The sequence below is a fragment of the Symsagittifera roscoffensis genome, chromosome 1 (assembly GCF_963678635.1).
Source record: "Symsagittifera roscoffensis chromosome 1, txSymRosc1.1, whole genome shotgun sequence".
Taxonomy (NCBI): domain Eukaryota; kingdom Metazoa; phylum Xenacoelomorpha; order Acoela; family Convolutidae; genus Symsagittifera; species Symsagittifera roscoffensis.
The window spans coordinates 32,025,521-32,051,658 of NC_087062.1; the positions used below are offsets into that span (position 1 = coordinate 32,025,521).

At 35.9% G+C, this 26,138-nt stretch overlaps 1 protein-coding gene and 1 long non-coding RNA gene across 2 annotated transcripts in view; both read right to left on the reverse strand.

The window, feature by feature from the left end:
• Nucleotides 1-19,267, reverse strand: part of LOC134842903 (AF4/FMR2 family member lilli-like) — a 237,569-nt gene extending 218,302 nt beyond the window's left edge. Inside the window, exon 1 of the mRNA XM_063859428.1 lies at nucleotides 19,245-19,267. The gene's annotated coding sequence lies outside the window, so the exon portion shown is untranslated. The remainder of the gene's footprint in view (nucleotides 1-19,244) is intronic.
• LOC134856513 (uncharacterized) lies at nucleotides 12,655-14,248 on the reverse strand. Its single transcript, XR_010164824.1, has 2 exons — nucleotides 13,417-14,248; nucleotides 12,655-13,099 (listed from the first exon to the last, which is right to left on the reverse strand). It is a non-coding gene; the product is annotated as an uncharacterized LOC134856513 (long non-coding RNA).
• Nucleotides 19,268-26,138: the final 6,871 nt, after the last annotated feature.

Consider the following 26,138-nt stretch of genomic DNA (forward strand, 5'->3'; position numbering starts at 1 on the left):
AAAAAATTTAATTGACGAAGATCAAACTGCTTATGAAGCCGTTAGTTTGAGGGTAGAAATTTCGCCAATCTACAGAAACATGTCAAGAGTACCCGCACAACAAAATGACTACCACCAACTTTATATTGAGACGACAAAACTGCCTATAACGACAGAGATATTGCAAATCTATTGAACCAGTACTTCCAAAGCGTGTTCAATATATCAAATGAAAAACCTTGTATATTGAATCAAACCAATATTAGCGTCATTGATAGTATTTATTTCACGGAAATAGAAATCAAAAGAACTATGGTGAATCTAAAAATGAATAAAGCTATGGGGCCGAATCTGCTATTACGTTTGAGGACTTAGTCTAAATCCGAGTACTGCAAATCCCCATCAACAACTCGAAAGCATTCTTAGCGGAAACGGGCACGTCGAAAGAAAAACTCAGCTGATTTTGTGGCACGACGTCATCAACAACAGCTTGAATGCCCACCGAACGAATAATTTCAAAAAGTTTACCCCTGAAGCTCTCGTTCAGATCATCACAAAACTTCGACTTCGACCTTGAATCAGAGCAATCATCTACAACCAGCGCATAGAAACACCCACTGAAAACGAACGCGCTGATAAGAGAAGAACTTCTGTCTGTACACCCTTTCGAAGCAATTGAAATTTTCATACTATCGACGGTATGTTGCAATTTCAACAATTTGTGGCAACTGACGAAGAAAATTCGATCCTCAAAGAACAAAACCAAAAAAAAACAAAAAGACAAACAAAAGTAGAGACGAGAAAACGAGAGAACAACTAAATTTCGAGCACGAAAATAAAAAAAAAGTAAATAGGGTAAAGTAATTTACTTCTTGTGCGACTCCAGAGGTTTTCTCAAAATTGCCTTTCAGTGAATTGATTTATCTCTATCTGCCACAAAGTTGAACAGAAATCCTGTGCGACTCCAGAGGTTTCTCGGATTTGCTTTGATCTAAAACCAATTTTCTGAAACTTAAAATTGAACACCAGCTGAACTGACAAAGAAAGAGAGCAATAAATGAAAACCAGAAATCTTATGATTGCATCTCATGCGGATGCAATTTGCACATGACTACTCAAAGCACTGGGTTAACTCCAGTTGCTGTAAAAGGTATCGTCGATTTCGGAGAAAGAGTGCTTCTTCTATGCAACTCTTGTATGTCTGGCAACAAAAGAGACACTCTAACACGCAACGCAGCATTGCAAAGTGCATCATGAAGATCGAAGTTGAAACATCAGAGAAAATCAAACAATCTATCAGTGACTTTCCACCGCTGACAGGAAGTGACACAAAGCAAGTCCCAACATGGCCTGTAAATGCAAGTGATATTGGCCCGAAAGTTCAATCTGTCCGTGGTTTGCGCTTTTGAGGTATGCCAGAACTAATTGACAAGGATGCAAGAAATCGTCTTGATAACGAATTGAAGGAATTGAACGATATCTTTAAGTACCTGAACACTGACTGCAAAATCACCAGCATGAAACGGTTAGGAAAATTCAACAAAGACAACACTAAACCAGGCACAAAATTTGTGCACCTGTACACAGCGAATTAAATTGATATGGTGTTATATTCAACGCATCTACTATAAACTACAGGAAGAAAACTTTTATTAGCAAAGAGCTCACCAAGGAAGAACTATTCCGTGAAAATGCAATTCTAAAAACCCGCAGAGAACTTCTAAATGACGGCGTGGACCCGAAGTAAATGAGAATCAGAAATCTGGTACTACAACAGAAGAAAGACAATACATGTGACATTATAAAAGTCAAGGAGCAGTCGCCGACTGAAAACGAGGACAACAGAAACCACAATTGACTACATGTAAAAAACTTGAAATTGAAAGTTTTAAAATTCAATGTGAGAAGTCTAATTGAACTCTCAAGGAGACAAACTTTGAGAAATGCACTCTTACTATGCCAATACGAATTAGTCTGCTTAACTGAAATATGGCTTGTGCCAGAAATATCGGACGATATTTTATTTCTCCCGGATTATTCAATTTTGAGAAATGACCGCAAAACAACGAAGATAAAGGCAACTACACACGGCGGAGTACTTCTCGCGGTGAAACATGACAAACCCTTTACTAAATTGCATTTTGAGCTTTCAGACTGCCTAATTGCTCAAATTCAGACTCCAAACCCATTCCTCTTCTGCTGTCTATACAGCACGCCAACGCCCAGCACATATCGCCATTCTGTGAAAAAGTTCATGACTTTTTTCGAAAGATTGAACCAATTTTTTTCTAGTCCTAATTGCCCAAACGTTCTTTTAACAGGAAAAACTAATTTCAATGCCACTACTTGGCCAATCATGCAATCAACTGATGCGAATGAGCAAATAAGAATACTCGACTTGATGACTGATTTCAACTATAACCAACAGATTGTGGCATCAATAGACAAACTGGATGTGGTGCTGGGAAAGCAACCTGAGCTAATTCCGGACACAAAGGTTGATCTGCAACTAAATGCTCTATATTGCCAACCAGAGAAAAATTTATCAGACGACAATTCTTTTCAAATTACTCTAAACACCATCGCAATGGTATCAGAAACCAACCAAAATTGCGACCAGGACTTTCTGGACTCTGCTGTTTTTTGCTTAGTCAACGCAAACTGGGAAAGAGCTGAGATTGATATAGAAAAAAAAGCCTTTCAAACCATATTGCTACAGTAATATTGATCATTTAGTCGAGTCATGGTACACATGGCTGCTCAAAATCTTGCAATCCTGCCTCAAAAAGAAAACGATTCACAGATCTCTACCACCGTGGATAATACCATCAACCTCAAACCGGATAAAAAGACTAAATACCTTGAGAAAACGCAGAGAAAAGCAAACAACCAAGGTTGGGATAACAAAGGTCAACAACATGGAAAACTTTTAAAAAATTTAATTGACGAAGATCAAACTGCTTATGAAGCCGTTAGTTTGAGGGTAAAAATTTCGCCAATCTATAGAAATATGTCAAGAGTACCCGCACGACAAAATGACTACCACCAATTTTATATTGAGACGACAAAACTGCCTATAATGACAGACATGTTGCAAATCTATTGAACCAGTACTTCCAAAGTGTGTTCAATAAATCAAATCAAAAACCTTGTATATTGAATCAAACCAAAATTAGCGTCATTGAGAGTATTTATTTGACGGAAATAGAAATCAAAAGAACTATGGTAAACCTAAAATTGAATAAATCTATGGGGCCGCATAAACTTGGAAACCATCTCCTAAACAAACTGGCAAACCGACTCAAGAAATCTTTACAACTTCTCTTCAATACAATTGCAAACAAATCAATTAATCCTATCATGTGGAAATATACTGAGATATGTGCAATATACAAGAACGGTGACAAGAAATTAGTAATTATTTATCGGCCAAAAAATCTACTCTTATCATTCTCCAAAGTACTCGAAAGGCTCATTTTCGATAAAATTTCAACTCATATTTTCAAACAGCTACACGAAAGCCAGTTTGGTTTTTGGCCAAAAGATCGGCAACAGTTCAAATGTTGAAATATCTAGATGAAGCCTATAGCTTCATAGAAGAAAATGAGGAAAGTCCTATCTTTGCGGTATACACTTAATTTGAGAAAGCCTTTGACAAGGTCTAACACAGTTTTCTGGTCGCTAAATTATCATCTTTTGAGATTGGTGGTAACCTGATGGAGTTACTTAAAAGCTATCTGTAGAATTGCATGCAGAGAGTTCGAATCAGAGATAAGCTCAGTAATTGGCTTAATGTTACTAGCGGAGTTCCACAAGGTTCTATATTGGGCCCGTTTTTTTGTCTTTGCTTCATAACTGATCTACCGAGAGGCTATGCGGACGACTACAAGCTGTTATCAATAAATTCTAAAGATCTACAAACAGACATTAATCATCTCATTAAAAAGTGCTGTGATAACAGCATGAGTTTAAGTCTATCAAAATGTCATAACTTGATCTTCAAATCAGATTATACATCGCATAAAATTCATATAGGGGAATATGAGCTTTCAGAGCCTAATACCGAGAAAGATCTAGGAATCATAATTTCAAAAAAACCTCACCTGGTCTGCCAACTGTGAACAGCGAGCGTCAAAGCCATAGGAGCACTTTTCCAAGTCAAGCAAAATTTGTCAAAATCGTCATCATTATCATCAAAACTAAATGCATACTGTAGCTACATTGTACTAGTTTTATCATACGGATCTGAGGTATGGAAGCCAAACAAAACAGAACTAAGAGGCTTTGAAGATGCACAAAAGAAAGCTACCAGGTAGATTCTAAACTCCTCGGCAATGCCTTTTAAGCAAAAACTTGAAAAATTTGATTATTACCTCTTTCACTATATCACGAAATGCACGATCTCCTTTTCTTCCATAAAGTTGCTCACAATAACTACGATTGTTATGTTTACGATCACGTTATGCCCTGCACAAAAAAATTCCTTCGAGACCTGACAAGTATCCAGAAACGCGTTCCATATTCCAAAAATAAAAAAAAAACAAAAGAGCAAGACCAATTTCTGGTACCGAGTACTTTTTTTGGTAATCAAAGTGTCAGCTTGTCTTGGATTCGACCTGACCTGATAACGATGGATTACAAAAGTTTGCAAGAAAAACTGAGGGAAATATACTGGTAGTTCATTTATGAAAAATTCACTGAGAGCAATTTTTGTACTTGGCGAATCAACTGTGCTTGCAACTGCTGCTTAAACTCGAAAAACGTTGACAGCAGCTAAAAATGTGGAAACCTGGGAGCTTGATGTAGCCCTTGGATTTTATTCCTAATTTCTGTTTTATCATTATTATGATTTAAATTATTATTTAAGATGTTTGAAATGAATCATTGTCATTCCATTTGAACCAATCGAGAAGCACGCGCTCAATTTTGATATGATCATTTTTCTTTTGTTCTAAGCTTGGGCGCATTGGATTAAGAGAGAAGTGTCGAACTTTTTTTTCAACTTCGACGAAAACAGACTCCTAATGCACGTCATATTCTAAAACAATTACTTTTTATAAGCATTGTTTTTTGATGAGGGTGTGGTCATTACTTTGAGCTAACAAAAACGTATTCTGTGTATGGAGTTTTTTGTTGGATTTTCATTCAGAGTCATTACGAAGGCCAAACTGTGCTTTTTGAGAATTGTAAGCGGATTCCGCAACAAGGACGCTGCCTTTGTTCTTTAATTTCCCTTGATCGCTCCGACAAACGTTAACAAGTTTCAAAACATAGGTCTCTGGTGTCCAGGAACATACAAACACAAAATTGTGTGGGTATCTAGCGGTATGAATAGTAGCCAGTTTTCATTTACTTTAATTAGGTGACTACTACTAGTGCTTGGAAACGTGTGCTTGCTTATTGCACATATACTTGCTTTTTGCACTAAACCGCCTTCTCTAGATCCATGAAAAGTTTTGTTGGACGCTGCATTGAAAAATTTAAAAAAAAACAGTTCAGTTATAAAGTGGTTTCTTTTGAAATTTTAAAAAATAAAAATTGGTGTTATTTAGAATGTTTTTTAAATAGTTAATCATTTTATTGCCTAATTTCAATGGGATATTTCCAAAATTATTTTAAAACTTTTACTTTTGTAAATCCTTGATGAACTGAAAACATGTGAAATTGTTCTATAGCGGGGTAAACGAAGATAAACTTGCGCACCTATTACGCTAAAAGTTTTCCAAAATTTTGGATTTTTTTGGAAGTCGCGACAAAATGGATTTTGTCACCATCTCAGGATTTGGCGCAACTTCCTGTTTATTTGACGCAATAGGCGTCTGAAGTCAATTGATGGCATACTGTACTCATTATAAGCTTATAAGCTTTGTTAAAATTGTCGCTTTGTTAACAAACCTTGTTAAAAATGTTTTGAACCAATGTTGGGAATATTGCTTTAAAGTTTGGCAACAAAATGAACAAAAAAGTTAACAAAAAAAAAACATTTTAAGTTCAAAAAAAATACGTTTACAACTAAACACTGTTGCTTTTTCACTGCACTTTCCGGCAAAAACTTTTGTGCTCTTAGAGAATGCGAGATGTGAAATTAGCAAGCACGCGTTTCCCAGCGCTATTAACAGACACCTTCGCAATCTATAAGAGGGCAGCGCGACGCAAAAAGAGGAGATATTCAACGCCGGCATTAGAACTCCTCTTACTGCAATTCATGATGTCCTGAATTGAACTTAAACTAAGATCCATTTAAAGTTTGTGCGAAGTAAGAAAAGACTTGATCTCCCACCGCAGCGTATGAAGTATCTGCTGCAACTGTATTCATTAGCAATTCAGTGGCTTGAGTTGAAATAACCAACATTGCTGACATTTCTACGGAGCTACTGCCTAAAAAGCGTCTTCTTCAAATGACTATCTAAAGATGCCTATGCGGCTTTTAATCGACATCCAACACCCTTCGTAGACTCATCACCTACTTAATCCTGATCACTATCTTAGCTTGTTTACTTCTTAAGGCTGCGTTTAAATTGGTTTAAGGAATTTTAACTATAAGTTCGTCAATTTCTTTTAGCATTTAGCGTGAGTAATTCTCTCTTGTAAGTTTTTCAACGTAGTGTATCTATCTGTCCCTGAGAAGCGTTTTTGTGCTCCATATTTTGAAAACTGAGTAGAAAAGGTGTCGTTCAGTTTGAACCCATTCTATTATTTTAAATTAAGATGGATCATTGTTTTGTATTATTTGTGCTGCGAAGGTCCACTTGTTTTCCGCATAAACTTGTTTTTTTTTTTTAGGTAGAGGCCTCTTTCGTTTGACAATGGAACTTCGTTAAAGTTTTCTTTAATTTTTTTGTTAGCTTAAAATTTTTTAAAAGTTCTATTTTCAGTAAGACGAGGCCGCTACCTGAAATAAAAGTGTTTGAAAGAGAAGAGAGAATTAATCACGTTTCACATCAGAAAATTCGACTGAATCATAGTAAAAAGCACCAGAAAAATTGTATGCGAAAAATAAAAATAATTTAAAACGATTGACATTGTGAAGAATTCGTGATAACGTAAATGAGCCAGCAATCAATAGGCAGACGCAACTTATTCCATAAAGGAAACATTTCATTCAATTTGCAGAAATCACAGATTTTAGCTGTTCAAAAACATCGAGTTTTGTCACTTCAACCAAAAACTTTATCTTTGCACTAAACGTGCAGAATTATTTAAAGGAATTAGAGTCCGCGCTTCGGCTCTTCTCGGAGACAAACGGCTATAGTTTTTATATAGATTCTTAGCCCCGAAGTATATTTTATGCATATGATAGAAAACGTGTAAATGCTCTAATTTTGTAAAAATTTTGGATGTTTGGCCTAGTTAAGGTATTGTTTCGATTTTGACTACTTTTTTTCTTCCCAAAACTTTCCTGACATTTTTTTCAAAAACATAATTGTTTCAAAATCTTTCATGAGAAGAATAGTAGGGAATTTTAATTGCTAATTAAAATAGAGGAAAATATAGTAAACTTGCCCAGCTATTGCTTTAATATAAATTGAAAAGCCGCGTCAAATTAGAAATTCCGCCGTTTTAACGTTTAGCGCGCCTTCTGCTGTTTTACTTATCGCAAGAGGCGCCTTTAAACCGAATACTTAAATCAATTCCGCGCTGAAGAAATTTTGTACCCCCAAAACAGAAATGTATATACAGATAAACTGAAAAAGTGAAATCAGTTGCGAAATCATCTGATGACGTTGTTAACAAAGTTTATAAAAATACTGCAATTTTTATTGAAAATCTCATTTTAGCAAAACTAGGCCGCTACGGGTTTTTTTATTTCAAAAAAAGGCGGAACTTCGCTGTACAGGCGATTCAAAATCTGCTCTGCAATCATCAAAAAGATAACATGATTTGAAGTTGAACATGTTACAAAAATACCAGGAGGAAAGAACCGATCACGTTTGATAAAAACAATTTCACCAAATTAAAGCAAAGTTTCTCAAAATTATTTCAAAATTCTTGAAATGTCGAGCAGTCTGCGCTGTGGTAACATAGACAACAATGACTTAGCAACCTAATCTCGAAATGAAACATTGCATTCATTTCGCTAAAAGCGTAGATTCTAGACTGACTGAGACCGTTAATAAATGTCACATCACGCAGATAAGTTGTCTCCGCGCCAAAAGCGCAGTATAAATTTACTGATTTTGAGAATTGTTTTAATTTTTGCAAATAGCTCACAGATACTGTTGACTTTAGTGATTATGGAATGCGATCGACAAACTTTTTTGCCTTTTTGTTTTTCATTGCTCCATTATTAGCCAGTTTTTCTCGCGAGCGTAAAAATTAGCGCTCTGTCAACTTATAAGGTGTAGAAAACGTTTTTTTTCCTAGCCTCTTTTTCTGCTCTGATATCGAGTGCTCGTATGTTTGCTTCGTTTAGAAGTTCTACCTCGCTAGAAACTTGTCCTGCAGTTGGTACTTGGTGTGGCTTCTTATATTTTATTTATCACAATAGGCGCCTTCGTACTACACATATAAACCATTTCCACTCTAAGAAGATCTTGTAATGCAAAACAGAAATGAAATATCCGAAAAAATAAATGAGTGAAAATAATTTTAAAGTCAACTGATAGCTCTATTTATTTAAAATTTACATATTACACAAAAACCTGTAAAAAAGTTTTATTTTCAGCAAAACGAGACCACTCTCAAATTTAGGAAAAAACTGGACCTTCGCAAAACAAGCAATAAACAAATATGCTCCATGATAATCAAAAAAGATAGTACGACTTCAACTGAACGACAAATTTTCTATTAAATTTTCAAAAAAATTAGCAAATAATTTTGCTTACTTTTCCCAATAAAAAAATTGACTAAATTATAGTAAAATTTTTAAAAACTAATTCATCCGCAGCAATAACACTTCATACAACATCGATAAGTACGAGTTGTGGTAAAAAAAAAGCCTGCAATCAGTAAGCATACTCAATATAATCCAAAACTTTTGACGAGTCTGTTTGAAGAATTAATTTAGCAGAATTCATCGATTCTGACATTTACACTGCTGATGGAATTCAAACAGAGTTTATCATTGTTCACAGATCGGTTCTTAACCACTAACTCTTGCATGTGTAAATAGCAGCACTCTGCAATTTCGAAAGGCAAATTAATTTCTTTGAATTTTTATTTTAAAAAAATAGTACCCGCTGGCTGGCTAAATGCTATCAAACAACCATTCTAGGGTTGCGATTCTATGCTGAAAATATGACCCTCCAAACCTTTGTAGTTTTCGAGATATCGCATTTTTTTGAAAATTTTTTAAAAAAATGAAAAAAATTAGTTTTTTTTTCATATTATTTCTCAGTCTTAGTTCGTCAGCTGGAATGAGAATTGGCCGAAATGACAGGACTAGATGTAATATCTATTCCTTAAAGAGGGCTTAATTTTTGGGAAAAATAAATTTTTCCCCACAATCCTATATTTATTCGAATATAAATTTATCTTTATTACTTAGTTGCAATCATAATTTGTTCAACGGGTAGACGTCAAGTAGGCACATACTGCGCCTTTTGTCTATCCCCTCCATTTTGTTGATTTATCAATTTAAATAAATTGATTTTTGTATTATCAACTATATGGAGAAATAAGTTCTTTTTCTTCTTCTTCTTAAAATGTCATTAAATTTTTTATTCAAAAAATTGGTTTTTCGAGCTGATCTCGGAGTGCATTTATTTGTTTTGACTAATACTTGTACCTCTCAACGCAGTGGAGCGACTGCAACGTTCACTATCAATTCGACCATTAAAAAGTAATTTTTATAAGGAAAAAATTGTGAGTTTGGTCTTTTTATAACTATTTAAAAATGTCTGTTAATTGCCTTAGCAAAGTTGTGCTGCCGAAAACTTTTTCTAACTTTCCTTATTCTAAATCTGTGATTAACTTAACATTTATAAAACTGTTTTTTTTTAAAGTAAAACGGAAGAAACAACAATCATTAGCGCACCTATGCACTAAACTTCGGCACGGCCCCCGTCATTTTTCTTATCGCACTAGGCGCGTTTATGTCAATAATTTTTACCATTTCCTCTGAAAGTTATTACATAATAAGCCAAAGAAGAAATGTCTGAAAAACTAAATTAGTGAAAGCAATTGTAGAATCAACTGATCATATTGATAACAACGTTTATATCAAACACAGAAACATTTAATGCAGATCCATTTTGAGCAGCGCGAGACCACTACCCGAACTAAAAAGTATTTCAAAGAGAATTGGACTGTAGGGATTTCAAAGAGAATTAAACGAGGGGCACTTTAGGGTCAATTCTTTAAAAAATATGTGACAAACTGACAATTATTGAACAAAAAACGTTGATAAAACGGTTGTTTCATTTTTTATCATGCAACTTCTCACATGCTACGTACAGTATAACGGTCAAAAACTAAGCGTCTTGTTTTATAATAAAAATATTTAAATTACCTCATATGAGTTTCGAACGTTTTGGTCTGCCGCTTAAGCGTGTTATAAAAACGCAATAGATTGTGAGTTGTTTATCGAAAATTGGCTAAATTACCAAATTTCAAACCAATTTTTAAAATGATCCAAGATAAGATTTTGCTTTACATATTTGAGCCTCGGACAACACCTTTCATACATATTTGACATATTTTTGTCAAAAACGCTTAGTTAAAAAGTCGAAAATTGACCGAATAAAAAACCGCCCCGAAGCTTAATTATTCGGCAGAGATAATTGGCTAAACATTTTTTTTATAAAGTCCGACCTCTTTGCGAAAGCCCGCAAAAACTTGTTAAATAAGCTAATTCAGTTGTTAAATCAACTATTGTGATTGTTATCAAAGTACAAAATAAAAAAACCTGTTCTGGAGTTCCACTTATACCAAATCGAGATTTGTATCTGAATTGAAAGTATTTCAAAAACAACTGTAACTTCACATAACAGGCTATACACAAACCTTATCTATGACCATTAACGAATGCAATATGAGTTCAAACGTAACGACAGATTCTATTTTGATTTTTAATACTTGCGAAAGCAATTTCTTTTAATCGGGAGCTAGTTTTTCCCGTAAACAGCTTTTCTTTCATAATTGATTGTCGCGTTGTTGCCACAACACGGATTTGTTTTGCACTGTAAGAAGTTTTCATTGTAGTTTCTAAGATACTAAGTTTACTAGCCACGATTGGTGTATTATTCGTTTTTTTTTCTTCATTTTTTAGGCTCCGAAATTTAGTTTGGCCGATAAATGATTTCGGCTTGTTTTGTCGGTTTAGTGAAACTATTTTGTATCGACTATACGGCAAAATTTTTTAAAATTCAACTAAATCAAATTGGTTGAGCTATAAAAATTAAAAAATCAAACAAGTTTTTAAAAACAATTTCCTTTCCAAAATGGTTTTTATGACAAATATTTTTTTCCTGTAAAATTTGTATTATCTAATTTTTGTTTGCCTACTCAAGTTTTTGTCTTCCATGGCCAACTCAAACCAGGCGAACGAATTACTAGCGACAAAAAAAATTGCTGCGAATGGATGGAAGGACAATCGACGGCTTCGTCAACTCGTCGTCACAAGAAAACCAAAAAAAACGTCAGCCTTCGAGCTTCTATGAAAAAAGCATATGGCCTTAGAGCTAGCTTAATTTCATAGACGAAATATCAATGACGTTTTTTGATACAATTAACTCAACTTGAGAAAACAGGATCACAAGGAAAAGTTTTTATTCTGCCGGGTAATATGAAAATAAAAATCGACTTTCCAATTTAGAATTTGAAACAAGATGATTTTGAAACTAGAAATTGCGTAGTATGGCTTTCAATGAAAAATGAAATTGATAACAGGCAGATCGGAAACTTTAACCAGGGTCAACAGACGCGAAGCTAAACTTCGCACCACTTTCTATCCAAAATGAATGACTGTGATCAAAATCAATGAAAAAGTTCAAAAAAAAATTCAACAACTGTTTTAAAGCCAACAAAAATAAGCAGACGGACCATAATTCAAACAAGAAAAGTTTCAGTTTGCAAAATAAAACAGGTCTTGACAGGAATCGAACTCCTGGACTTGTCACCTCGAGCATCAATGTTACAGTAAAATCAGGGAAACTAATGCTTAAAAAAACGTACACTACGGGAACTAACTCACAAAAAGAAACAAAAGGACGATAGTCCGAAAAGGCCCAAAATTCTAGTTTGCAAAAACACAGGTCGCGTTCGGATTCGAGCTACAAGTCTTTGCGATCTCAAGGAGTTGTGTTACCTCTAAGACAGATGGTTGATTGAATTTGAATAAATAATTGGCTATCGGTAACAAAGCCCGAAAATGCCATTAAAATCAGATCCAACATATACTTTAAACTTTTTGCAGTCATTTAACGACGCAATAATAGACCTTCAAGTCGATATTAAAAAAACAAAACCTAAAAAAAAGTAAAATTAACAACAAATCGAGTTGGTGAAATTACGACCAACATCGAAAGCAAACTTCGATTAGGCCGGATATTTTAAATGCTAACATGCTCAAAATTAGTCTGTTGTAACAGAAAGGCCCAGTAGATGAATGAGTCCAGGAGATGGATGAGTCCAGTGAACAAAATTATTCATGGAAAAAAGCCTAGTACCCGATCACAATACCCTTGCTTATCGCAAGGGCAATAAAATCCACCTCTCCGTGTGAAAATCAAAAAATTATTAGTCATTACTTTGTTTTAGATTAATTCAATCTTTCCAAATAAATTTATTTTAGTGGTCTCACGAAATTGGTTGTTTTGAAACAAAGAAACAGTACAATTCAACTAAAAATAAAACAGTCAATAAACAAGGCAAAAGTTCAAATTGATTTTTATCTAAAGACTAGTTTATAAGCTTCAGGTTTTGCAACCTTTGAAATCGATAAGATTGCTAGCAAAACATGAGTTCTGGAGTTTTAGTCGGTTTGGCCGAGATGAGTCCAACCCCACACAATCACTGAAAAGCGCCCTTTCTCTGCTCTATCAGTTGTATTTATTTTTGTTGACATCTGGGGTATGCCATGTCTCCATAAAATGTTCACTTCTTTCCCAAAGCTGTAAACCGAGCCATTAATGAGAGGTAATGACAAAGTAGTTTTCGTTTTAGCGTGTTCAAATGCAACCTAAAACACAGCCAACAGACAATTGAAAAGATATTATAACTGGATTCATGATATGTTTTTACATCTTACAGTTTCATGGACAGTACAGTACAGAAGTAAATCATTAGGCCATGAACTGGTCTTTTCGTTATAATTAGCGAAGAATGAGTGACTTCAAGACAATCTTCACAGTGCATGAACTAAAGGGGACCGCATGAACTTATTATGTTTCAATTTTGTTAATTCTTCCGGCAAGCTTAACTTAGCAAAACAATTGATATATTCTTTAGCTTTTCTAAAGATTTTACAGATATTTAGGTAATGACTGCTTTTCTTACTTCTCGTTCAGCGCCGAAAGATGCAGCGACAGTAATATTCTGGCTATTTGCTTTATCCACTTTCACAGCCGATGCGTCGTGGTGATATGGCTTCCATGCTGAATTATCCCTATACCAATTCAATCGTGTAGCCTTTGCCTCCATTTTAAAGTAAGTACAAAGTTCATCTAACACTCTATTGAACGTAGGACAATATTTCTTCCAGCTTAACTTATCGTTGGCTATCAAATGACTATCTCCGTGCCATGGAACCCAAACGTCTTCGGGGACGCTTGATGCAATTTCATTTTTTAAGTTCTCATAAATTTCATAGCTGTTACAATCGAACAAACTCTGCACAACTACTACATCTCGAGGTGTATGAAGCCTATTGTATGTATCTAAACCAAATGGTGCGCAAACTATTCTGATTTGTGCCGGTTCATGAGAAGGTGTGAATGATTCCGTATTTTTCCCTCTAACAGGAGCCAACTCCTCTTCATGGAAAGACTTGATTGGATAGAAAGGGTCAATTATGTCCACGGGTTTCTTGGTTGAGTCTGAACTTGAAATCGATTGCTGTTGAAATTTTGGAGAAAAATTGGATTGAAAGCCTTCCATATTTCTGGGAGCAGTTCGTTTGATGTGATTGCTAGCCCAACCAGTTCCTTGAATTCTACTATGATTGCTTCGCCTACTTTTTGAATTCTTATGACTTGATTGACCTTGGCGGACATCTTCAACCGATTCTATTTGACTCTCAATCCTTACTCCTTCAAATTTGTCCGCTAAATCGTTCATCATAGATCGATCTCGTATTCAAAATACAATCTGATCGCACTCAGATATCTGAAAATTAAAGATGTTTACAATGTTTAAATAGACTAATGCAAAAACAACAAAACTGCTCGTGTCGGCGCAAAGCCCTGAATAACTCGACTGCCCTTTAACGTAAATGCAATACTTTTTGGACCAAAATTATTTTACAAACTTTTTTTAAAAAAAATTGAGCTTGATACTAGGTGCTGCTTTTTGAGGGAGGGTAGGTATTTCATATTGACTGAGCTTCAGAAACCTGTTATCCTGAGTTCAAATAATTGGAAGAAAATTTGTGCCTAGAAAGAACATTTGTGCCTTTTCACTTGCTTCGGATGTAATCAGACCACGGCCTCTACAAAAATAATGGCCATATTATGGTAGCCTTTCCGTATAAAATATTTCTTTTTTAAGTTTCGCAAAACAACCTTTTTCCTAGTGATAACCTTTGTGTCTTTAACAATTTTTTTCTGATTATATTTTAAGTTTCGCAAAACAATCTTTTTTCCTAATGATAACGAAAAAACAAAATTCCACAAAAAACAACAATCTCAGGTTACTGTTTTTTTTTTCAAATTTGTGTCGTTTTAATGTCGTGGTGTGATAAATAGATCTGAATGAAAAACTAGAACTTAGGGATATTCGTCAGACATAATAAAATAGGCCACAATTGGAAAACAGTTTTCGTTCATGTTTTGCAGAAAATTATAAATAAGGAAGTTTTCGATCCCCAAACTGGCGCTGAAATCTCCAAAAACTAACTTTGCTCGAGTAAAACTAGGTTTTCACGGCTCAAAAGCAAAAATAAGAAAAAAAGCTATAGTAAGCATCACTTTATCAGCTTAAAATTAGGCAAACATCAAAAATTTCGAACTGGTTTTTCTCGATACTGAGAAAAAATTAGAGATTTTCAAATGGGTACTACTATGACAGCGGTCTCTTGAAATAAACCAGGTCCCTTGAGAATAAGACACCTAGAGCTCTCAATCCCTTAATAATTATGATTTCGTCATTCAGAAAGGTGACGCAGTATATTTTCAAACTTTATGTTTTGTTAGTTCGTAAAATCCCCCCCCCCCTCACCATTTTGAGGAGGAAAATTCAAAAAAAAAACACCAAAATTGAGTTTTGATGGCAAATAGGGTAACCCAATTATGTTTGCTAAACTGTAAAAAAAGCGAGCAAATTTCGTCATAAAAAGAATGAAATACTTACAATTTTCAATCTGAAAACTTTCTGACTGTACATATTTTGCAAGACTTTTAAAATGAACAATTTCTGCAAAAATCGGTTTTCAAAATTATAACATGCGAAAAGCATTCGGGAACTGTCTATTATAGTTTCTTTTTCAAGGGACAATTCTATAATAGTAGTGCCTTCAAATGTGTTGGGTTCACGACTGAAAAAGCGTTAAAATGACAAATCACTCAACCCATTCCAATGATTATTTGTAGTCGCTGATTCCTGATTTTACGTGAAAAAACGGAGAAAAAACACCCGATTACAAACTTCCTTCACACTTTTTAAATGGTCGAAACAAAGAGCAAACAAGCAAATTGCTTCATAAACAGTACAGTAGATAGATAGATACTTAAATTAGTTATAGAATGACATCTATAAATCGTAATAAGACATAACAAATTAAACTATATGTCATGAAGTTTGCGCAGCAGGCGATAAGGAAATATTTTCATTTGCCTCTCCATCTTACAGCGAGCAATAGGTGGATCACGACAGCATAGGTTGTTTGCTGAGTAGGTAGAACGTGTCGGAACTAAATCAAACAACAGATTATCAGAACCTGTTTGGAGGATTGCATCGTAGAGTTTTTGGTCAGCTCTTCTAATAGTTGCAGATATTGGTTCATAAGTATCAGTAACGCCGAGCCTTATTGCACGTCTTTGAAACAAATTTATCTTCTCAAGATCTGTAACATTTGAACCACCCCAAACATTAATGCCACAGTAAAGCTTTGGGAGAATAAAAGCACGATACAAAATAGCAAGTTCGTCCTTCGAATAACCGATTTTACCAAGGCGCCAGATTGAAAAAAGTATAGAATTCGATTGTTTAACAGCTTTGTCAATATGCTTAGAAAAACCAAATTTGGAGTCAATCGTAAACCCCAGCACTTTGAGGTCATCAACAACCTCAATGCCCTCAACCATATGTATGGCATTACTACCACTATGGTTGAAAATGATACGCATTTCCTTGGAAGATTTTTGAACATTGAGAAACAAGTTTCTTGCGTCAAATTGGTGACAGAGCGAACTAATAACTTCCCGAGCATTGTCAGCGCTATTGCAGCCAGCTACAAGAGGATTGTTATGGTCAGCATAAGTTGATAACGTGGTAGAAATATCTGAAACATCAATAGCATGGGTAGAGCAATTGTAAGAGGCGGACCAAGGACAGTGCCCTGAGGGACACCCTGATTAGTATACAAAACAGTTGAATCCAAGCCATTGAGAGATGTATAATGGGCCCTATTTTGCAAGAAGTTAATGATTACGTTGACAACCGCAGGATCGACTACTGGGACAATATTCATTACTCCTTCTATAACACTCTTGTGGGAAATAGTATCAAAAGCTTTTGACATATCTAGAGAAAAGAAGCGAACATAATCATAGTTTTCACGGAAACTCCAGAGATGATGTTGCAGCCTAATGAGCATACAGGAAGTAGAAGAATGTTTACGAAAACCATACTGGTTACGTGTAAGCCATCTGTTATAAGGGCCTTGCAGATAGTTCTGGTAAATTAACATTTCAAACACTCTGAACATAACTGAAGTAACAGAGACAGCCCTCAAAGAGACGAAACTTGCTTTGGAGACGAAATTTTTGGCAAGGGAGATATTTTTGCAGGCTTCCAAAACTCCGGGAAAATACCTTGTTCCAAGCACAAGTTGAACATATGACAATAGATTTCGGCCAAATTGTGAGCATTGTCCTTAAAGATCCAAAACGGCAGAGCGTCTGGGCCAGTAGCGGTGCGCCTAATGCGTTTCATGGCATTAAATATTTGCAAGAGCGAAAACTGCGGATCGTCATTTGTAGTCTCCAAATAAGTAGGCTTGAATGGGCCTCCAGAAGCAGTGGAGATGCCATTATAGTACTGGTTAAGCTGCTCAGCCAAAAAGCACAGGTGCGATCTGGGGCTATTGTATTCTTATTCAATAAATTATTCACACGCTGCCACCAGTTTCGACCACTGGAATCAGAAAAAGCACGTTTAGTAATTAACATACGAACTTGAAGGCCGACAGCATTCGCTTCCGCAAGTTTACCTCGACGTGTATGTCGATGCTTCTTCCTTAAAAGATATTTGATAACCAGAGTCATGAAAGGTGGATCCTTTGAGCTAAGAACAACACGTTTCAATGGACAGGCGACCTTATACAGATTCAGAAGCTCGTTAGAAAGTTCCCCTAACAACACATTTGGATCGTTGTAGTTAAGAAAATAACTTAAATCATGGGTATCCAGCAAATAGTTCAAATGATTTTTGTTGGCAAATCTATGGTCACGAAAATAAACAACCTTCTTTTCAGAATGTCCAACACCATGATAAGCAACCAAACCCATATGGTCCGTTCTCAGAGTAGACGTAAATCGTTCAATACCATTGAAATAAATTTCATCCGAACACAATATTTTGTCAAGTCTATTATTCCCGCGTGTGGGTTCCGTACAAACATCGTAAAGACCGCAATCTAATACGAGATCCTCAGTATCCAAGTTATTGAAATCCCCGCAGAGTACAATAAATGACCATGGGTTCTGGTCCCTGAAGACATTGATGGAAGGTAGGATATGCATTTCTAGCTGACGGCCATAATTAGCATCAGGTGGGAAATAAACCAAACAGACCAACAAATATTTATTTCCTACGCTAAGTGACAGCCACAAAATTTTATACTGATCAGAATGATGACAAGTCCACCGATCACTGACAATACCTTCACGAACAAAAATACAGACACCGCCGCCTGTGGTTTTGTTTGAGTTCAACGAACTGCGGTCTTTCCTAAATATATTATACCCAGGAATAGCAATAAACGAATTATCAATGTCCGTGGTTAACCAAGACTCAGTTATACAGATAATATCAAATCCGTGATAACTGGCATCAAACTGTAGTTCATAAATGGCATTACGTTTTTTCAATGAACGGACATTCAGCAAACAGAGAGTAATTTTGCGGTTGGCTAGTCAAAACACATGTTCTTTGCCATCCAGATACAATTTTAAATCTCTAACTCTCAGTCTATCCTTTGAGATACTGGTTTTAACAAGTTTATAACGTTCAGAGAGAATACGCGACTCCAATTTCTTTTCGTCAACAGTAAGCTCTCTGGATAAGTAGATGCGATCAGAATAATCTTTCGAGATATACGATTTAGCCAGCAACTTACGAACCAGCCATGGATTCTTAAACCTCACCAGCAAGGTTCTCGGCCTGGTAGCATCAGATCGATACTTTCCCAGCCGAAACGAATCAGTAATAGGCTCATTGACAGGCTCTCCCAAATACTCCATAACTTTTCTGACTGCTTAAATGTCTGAATCCATTCTGTCATGCAATTTCTGGTTGGAAGGTTCAGGCACGCCATTTATTCTTATTCCCATTTTACTTTGATCATCAGGTGTAACAAGCGTTGCTGTGTGGCCATTTACAGTTGTCTTAGTATCAGTGGATACAATAGCTGCTTTAAGATTGATGACTTCAGTTTTGATAGATTCTAGAGAAGTTTCAATAGACTTATCTCGAATGGACGTCTTCATTGCTGTCCTGGCATCTTCAAGGCAGTTCGCACAGGCAGGCCCACATAATCCCACGAACCGATGATAGATGGTCGTAAATCTGCTGCGGGATGTCCGTAAACGCCCGATGCCACCACTCGCCACATCTATCGCGTTGCACTCCTTCGTCTGGCTTCTTCACGGCTGCGTTGCAGGATGTACACGGTGAATTTTGAGCACTCTTCAAGCGTCCACGTGTCCCCGTCATCATAGTATATTAAACTATTTAATAAGTTTATCACAACAATACAGTAATTGCACACACTCCAATCGGAGCTTCGCTTTACTTTAATACAATACTAAATAAATTAAAGAGCAAGCAAAAACGTAAAAAGAGGAGAGCCCCTACGTCAGGAAGATTCTGTTTTCAGAATCGAGCTCAGGACATTGGACATTCGTTAGTTCCAGGCTTATTTTTTGACAATTAAAAAATTGACTTCAGTAAGAACCAAGGTACTACCAGATGTGTCTTGTGAGCAAAGTTGTTTACGCGAAAAAAGCCTAAATCTCCGTTGCAATAGTGTGTTTCATGTGAAATGTATAAAATCTTGTGTGGAAGGCCTCCAATGGGGGATTTTAGAGACAAGATTCAATGAGATATCACCTGTTTAAAACATCCCCAAAGAAAGCTCTCCTGATTGCAGACTCCCGAGCCAGGTACCTGACATTTGGGAATATCAACATCCTATCGCTACCAGGAGCAACTGTAAGCAACGTATATCAATTTGTCCCTCAACAAGGTAAATACGAAATCATTGTTTTATTTGTCGGTGGAAACGACTTATACAGTGGATACCATCCCTCTGTGGCTACTCCACAGGAAGTATTTGAGCGAATCGAAAGCCATGCAAACACGTTGATAACTGTTGCGAAAAAGTTGTACATAATCGGTATACCCCCCAAACCCACCCGAAACTGGAATCGAAAATTTTGAAGACCACGAGTTGATTCGCCATCTAGCAGTAAACCAGAGACTAGCAAACGCATCAAATGAAGCTCGTTGGAACTTCCGAGGGCTAGCCGAACACGTGTATTCAGAAACGCATATTTCCAATTGTGACTGCGTGCACCTCAGCGAGAAGGGAATAAGTCAAATTCGAGTGATACTAAAAACGAAAGTTTTTTTACGAATATTATTCGATCGAACTCGAACAGCAAGGACACCCAAACGTGTACGAGTGCTCATCAGCTTTTGGTTGCAAGTGCGGATCATTCCTCGGCAGTCGATAAAGTAAGCACATACTCCCCTTGTAGTAAATCAGAAACCAAAGGGCTCCTTTCGAAGAATCAACTGGGTTTTCTTTTTGCTGCAGTTTAAAAGTAGAATATACTAAACCAAAGGGCTTCTAGCGAGGAGCCACCTGGTTGAGTGTATTCTATCATTTCCCTAGTTAAGACACTACAAATAAGTTGAAGTAACAATCTGATTAAACCAAATGCTGTAAAGCAAAATCACAATGGCGAATCGAAGAAACAAGTGTTACACTTGTCAAGAAAAAATCAAGAAAGAAAAATTTGTGTGTTATTTTTGTCACAAAAATTTACACATGACACCGGAATGCACTGATTTTGATCAAAATAGCCTAGACGTTTTCATCAAGTATAAAGCAAACATCCTCAATGTTTGCAACCAATGTGTAAACAAAAAAGAGCAAGACCCAAAAACTGACCAAAAAAACGATTTGACCAAAATCGATACCCAACTAGTTGAAATCAAAGACCAAATGAAGACACTAACAGAGAACATTACCAAATCAAATGCCCTGATTGAAACTGTGAAACTAGAACTCAATGAGGTGAAAAACCGAAGCCGCAGAACTTCGCCGCATCACTCGGTGCAGTGAAAATGGGCAAAAAGATCGATACGCCACCACCAGTTCGATTTTCAAGTAACCTTGGAATTCGCATAAGAGGTGTACCCGAAAACACCACGGGGACTCCCGACGAGCGATTCCAAGCTGACATCAAAGCAGTTGAAAAAATTCTTGTTTTCCTCAATATTGATGACAAAAAACTGAGCCAAATCCAGCGCATAGGCAGAAATGATCCAGACCGGACAACCCCTCGCACGCTTATTGTAAACATGGAAAACATGCTCAGCAAAGAACTCGTGATGAAATCTGCCTTCCGGCTGAAAGATTATGACCACGCTGTGTTTATTAGTCGAGAACTGTCAACATCAGACACCAAACTTGGAAACGATTGCCTACGCAAAAGGCGATTCTTAATCGAAAATAAACAGATAGACCAAAAAAATATCAGAATCCGTAACTTGAAACTGGAAACCAAATACGATAATAAATGGGTCGAGTATAGTGAAAACAAGGACACAGCTACAGAAAACGAGTCCGAATGACTAAGTCAAATCAATCTTCTATCCTTCAATATGAGAAGCATTCTGAATCTCCAAAGACGAATGGTCTTCTCTAACTCTATATCTTAAGCCAACTATGACTTAATTTGTCTATCAGAAACATGGCTCACCTCCGAAATTCCTAACAGCGCTCTCTTTCTTCCGTCCTACACAATATACCGGAAAGATCGTGTATGTGAAAAATTCCGATCAAAACACGGAGGAGTCCTCATAGCGATAAAAAAATCAAATCCCTCATGAAGAAGTAGTTCTTCACAACTGTAAATATGATTTAATGGTATTACGACTTTGTATAACCCCGAAGCCCACACTAGTGTGTGCAATATACAACCCACCGACAAATAGCCCTTACCAATGGTCTTTCCAAGACTTTGTGCAGTTTTTTAATAGCCTCGAAAGTCATACCAGTGAAATAAATTACGATCAAATCATCATAGCTGGGGATATCAACTTTTCGAAAACAAATTGTAGCGACATGAGCTCAAATGACGAATACGAAAACGGTATATTAGAAATTCTAATTGAACATAATTTTTCCAATATATCAGAATCTCAGTTAGATGTAATCCTGACGAACAATCCCGACCCAATTATAGACTGTAAAAAGGACCTAGACGTCCTAAGCAATTTTAGTATCAATAACAAACCTTGCTCTGACCACAAGCCAATAAACACAAGCTTTTTTGCTAGTAAAAATTCTATCGTAATTTCATCCATAAAAAAATATGCCTTTAAGAAAGCAAATTGGGATGAAATCAACAATGTTATCTTTACTTTTCCTTTTGACCCCTACTGTTATAGCAATATCGACTTTTTAGTCAAACAATGGTATAACTGGATAGAAGACATAATAAACAACAACATACCCAAAGTCACGAAACATCGATCGTCACTTCCACCCTGGATCTCAAAAGAATCTTCTTTTCTAATAAAGAAAATAGCAACAAAAAAGCGTCAATGGCCAAACCCAAACATACAAAGATCTATAAAAATCAAACGATTGGAAAAACAGTTAAACTCCTTAATCGATTCTGATCTATGTTGTTTTGAGGCTGATATATTCCAAACACGACGTTTTAGCAACATACAGAAATATCTGTCGTCAATAAGAAGAAATCTATCATTACCCCCAATAATAAAGCTCAACGAAACGATTGGGGATTCAAGCGAAGACAGAGCAAATCTTTTTAACTCATTTTTTCAAAGTGTTTTTTTTTTACAGAAAAAAACAATCAATAACGCCAGATCATACCAAAAGAGAAGTTAACGATATACAAATAACGGAAAAAAAATCGAAACCGTGCTTGAAAGCTTTCTGCTGAACAAGTCAACAGGACCCGATAATATTGGTAATATCGTCGTCAAAAATTGTTGTAAATCCCTGCCGAAATCACTCCTCCTGCTTTATAAATTAGTAATGAGTAAAAGCGTATATCCGAGTTACTGGAAGGTAAGCCAGGTGTCGCCTGTATTCAAGGAAGGAAACAAAGCAGATGTTAGCTGTTATCGTCCGATAAGCCTATTGTGTTGTATTTCAAAAGTGTTCGAAAAAATTTCTTTTTGATCAATTGTATGAACATAGTCGCCACAAACTGCATGAAAACCATTTTTGTTTTCGCAGACAAAGGTCAGCTGTAGTCCAGCCATTGCTCTTTTAAGACTCTGTATACAAAAAATTCGACAACAAAAACATAAAAAAATTGGCAGTCATTTATCTAGACTTTGCAAAAGCATTTGACAAAGTTGCGCATCATTTGCTTATCGAAAAACTTAAAATATTTGGAGTTGGCGGAAAACTACTTAATATCATAATTTCATATCTCAATAAACGCAAACAATACGTTAAAATTGAAAACGCCTCGTCTAATCTAATACAAGTCAGCAGTGGAGTACCCCAAGGCTCTATCCTAGGTACGTTACTCTTCTTAATATTCATTAATGATCTACCCAACGCAAGCCCTCACCTTGAACGTTATGGTTTTGCTGATGATTTTAAACTAATTGCTCTGAATGAAATCGACCTAAGGAATGGCGCTCGGGGACTTGAAAACTGGTGTTATGAAAACTTAATGACGACAAATACGAGTAAATGTAAATTACTAAATTTAAGAGGAAATCTATCCACCAAAAAACTGAACGACACCGAACTGCATCCCACGAATGTTCAAAAGAATTTGGGCCTCTTAATAACCCCAAATCTTATATGGAACGAAAACTGTAAATTGCGTGCCCAAAAGGCAACAAGGGCCTTTTTCCAATTAAAATGAAACATATCCGATACGTGCTCCTCGGTAAACAAACTCCACTCGTATACTAGCTACATTGTCCCGATTATAACTTACTGTTCACAAGCTTGGTCACCAAGTAGAGCCAACTTAGTAAGTTTCGAACGAGTACAAGTAAGGGCCACAAAGTGGATTCTTAATTGCAATCTTGACTACAAAGGGAGACTAGTCAAACTTAAACTACTGCCATTATGCCTCTACGTTGAAATGCACGATCTTCTCATGTATTTATCCTTAGTAAATTCCAAATATGACATATCAATTGCTGTTGAATCTTCTGAGGAAGAAAAAACTCGTCAACACAGCAGAGGAGAACATGCAGTCAACAAAAACAGACTGAACAAATCAGACGAAAACTTTTTTCACAGAACGAAACTCTTACACAACATCGTCATCAAACACTACGAAGAATATGGGAACCAACTTGACAAAAAATCAATAAGCAAACTTTATTGGGATTACTTTGTCAGAAAATTCAATTATCTAAACAGATGCACTTGGAGAATTATCTGCAAATGCATTCACTGTAACAACTGGAAAAAACTCGAAACTCAAACTTAACTTGATGAAAACATGTAAATGACGGGACTCATAATCCCTTGGGAAGCGTGACTTCCCAGAAGCCTCAACAACTACTACTACTACTACTACTACTACAAGTCGCATTGGTAATCATTTTAGAAAAAAAAACAATTACAAAAACGTCAAAATACAATTTCGAATGATATTCTCTTTCAATAAAACGGAAAAAGAAGAAACAAAACGGACGAGGAGGAAAGCATCTACGTCAAGAAGATTCTGCTATCAGAATCGCGCCCAGGACATTGGAAGTTCGTTAGTTCCAGGTTTATTTTTTAACACTTAAAAAATTGACTTCATTAAGAACCCAGATACTACCAGATGTGTCTTCAGAACAGTTGTTTACGCAAAAAAGCCTAAATTTTTGTTGCAATACCCTTGTTAGTCGCAAGGGTAATCATTTTAGAAAAAACACAATCACAAAAATGTCAAAACATTGTTTAGAATGATATTCTGTTTCAATTAAACGGAAAAAGAAAAAAGAAAACGGACGAGGAGGAAAGCCTCTACGTCAAGAAGATTCTGCTATCAGAATTGAGCTCAGGATATTGGACGTTAGTTAGTTCCAGTCTTATGCTCTGACAGTTAAAAAATTGAATTCATTAAGAACCAAATTTCTACCTGATGTGTCTCGTGAAAGTTGTTCACGCGAATAATGTCTTCATCTCTGTTGCAATACCCTTGCTAATCGCAAGGGTAATCATTTAAAAAAACACAATCACAAAACCAATTGGAAATGCTATTTTGTTTCTGCAAAACTTGTTCAGAAGAACAATCGAAAACATTTATTGAAAACTCAGAAAAATTTTCCAGCGGAAATTGAGCTGACAAAACTGTAGAGACTTTGATGAAAAATAAACTTCAATTGTTTTTGCAAGTATGTGCATCGTCAGAATTTTTAAATAACTAATCTAAATGACAATAAAACGGAGAAAGAGGGAAAAAACGGAAAAACAGGAGAGGTCCTACGTCAGGAAGATTCTGTTATCAGAATCGAGCCCAGGACATTGCACGTTCGTTAGTTCCAGGCTTATTTTTTGATACTTCAAAAAATGACTTCATTAAGAACCAAGTTACTACCAGATGTGCCTTGTGAACAAAAATGTTTACGCGAAAAAAGCCTAAGTCTCTCTTGCAATACTCTTGCTAGTCGCAAGGGTAATCATTTTCGAAAAAACACAATTACAAAACCAACAAAGTACTGTTTGGAAAGATGTTTTTTCTGAAAACAATTGCTCAGATATACAACCGAAAACGTTTATTGAAAACTCAAAAAAAACTTCAAGCGGAAATTGAGCTGAGAAAACTGAAGAGATTTTTTGATGAAAACGTAATTTTCAAACGTTTTCATAACTATGTGAATCGTCAGGATTTTACAATAAACTAATTTAAATGAAATTAAAACATAAATTTATAAATTTTATTTACAATATTTCACATAAAGTTTGGATCTGAACCATCATGTTTAAATATTTGTCAAACACAGTTGACTTCTAAATTTAATATTTAGATTAAAAAACTTTTAACCTCTAAAATTAAATCAAATATTTCAAAAATTTGTCTTGAAAGTTCTGGGTCATAAATTTGATTTAGACAATAAAGGTTTTAATTAAAAAAACCAAACATTTTGGTGACTAAATTTTCAATTTCAACTCCTCTTAAACTCATCGCGTGTGTTCAAGAACGTTTTCTTTTTCCTGATATGCATTGCCTCTAATGGTAACAATTTTGACTGCTTGTTTGACCCATCTTTAATTTCCAATCTAACATCTGCGCTATTTCCTTTCAGTCTGCATTGCTGGAAATGGAGGCCCGCCGGTGAGTCTGCTTCCTTATGTTTCTCAATTCTAATGATCAAATGTCGAACACTTTGTCCGA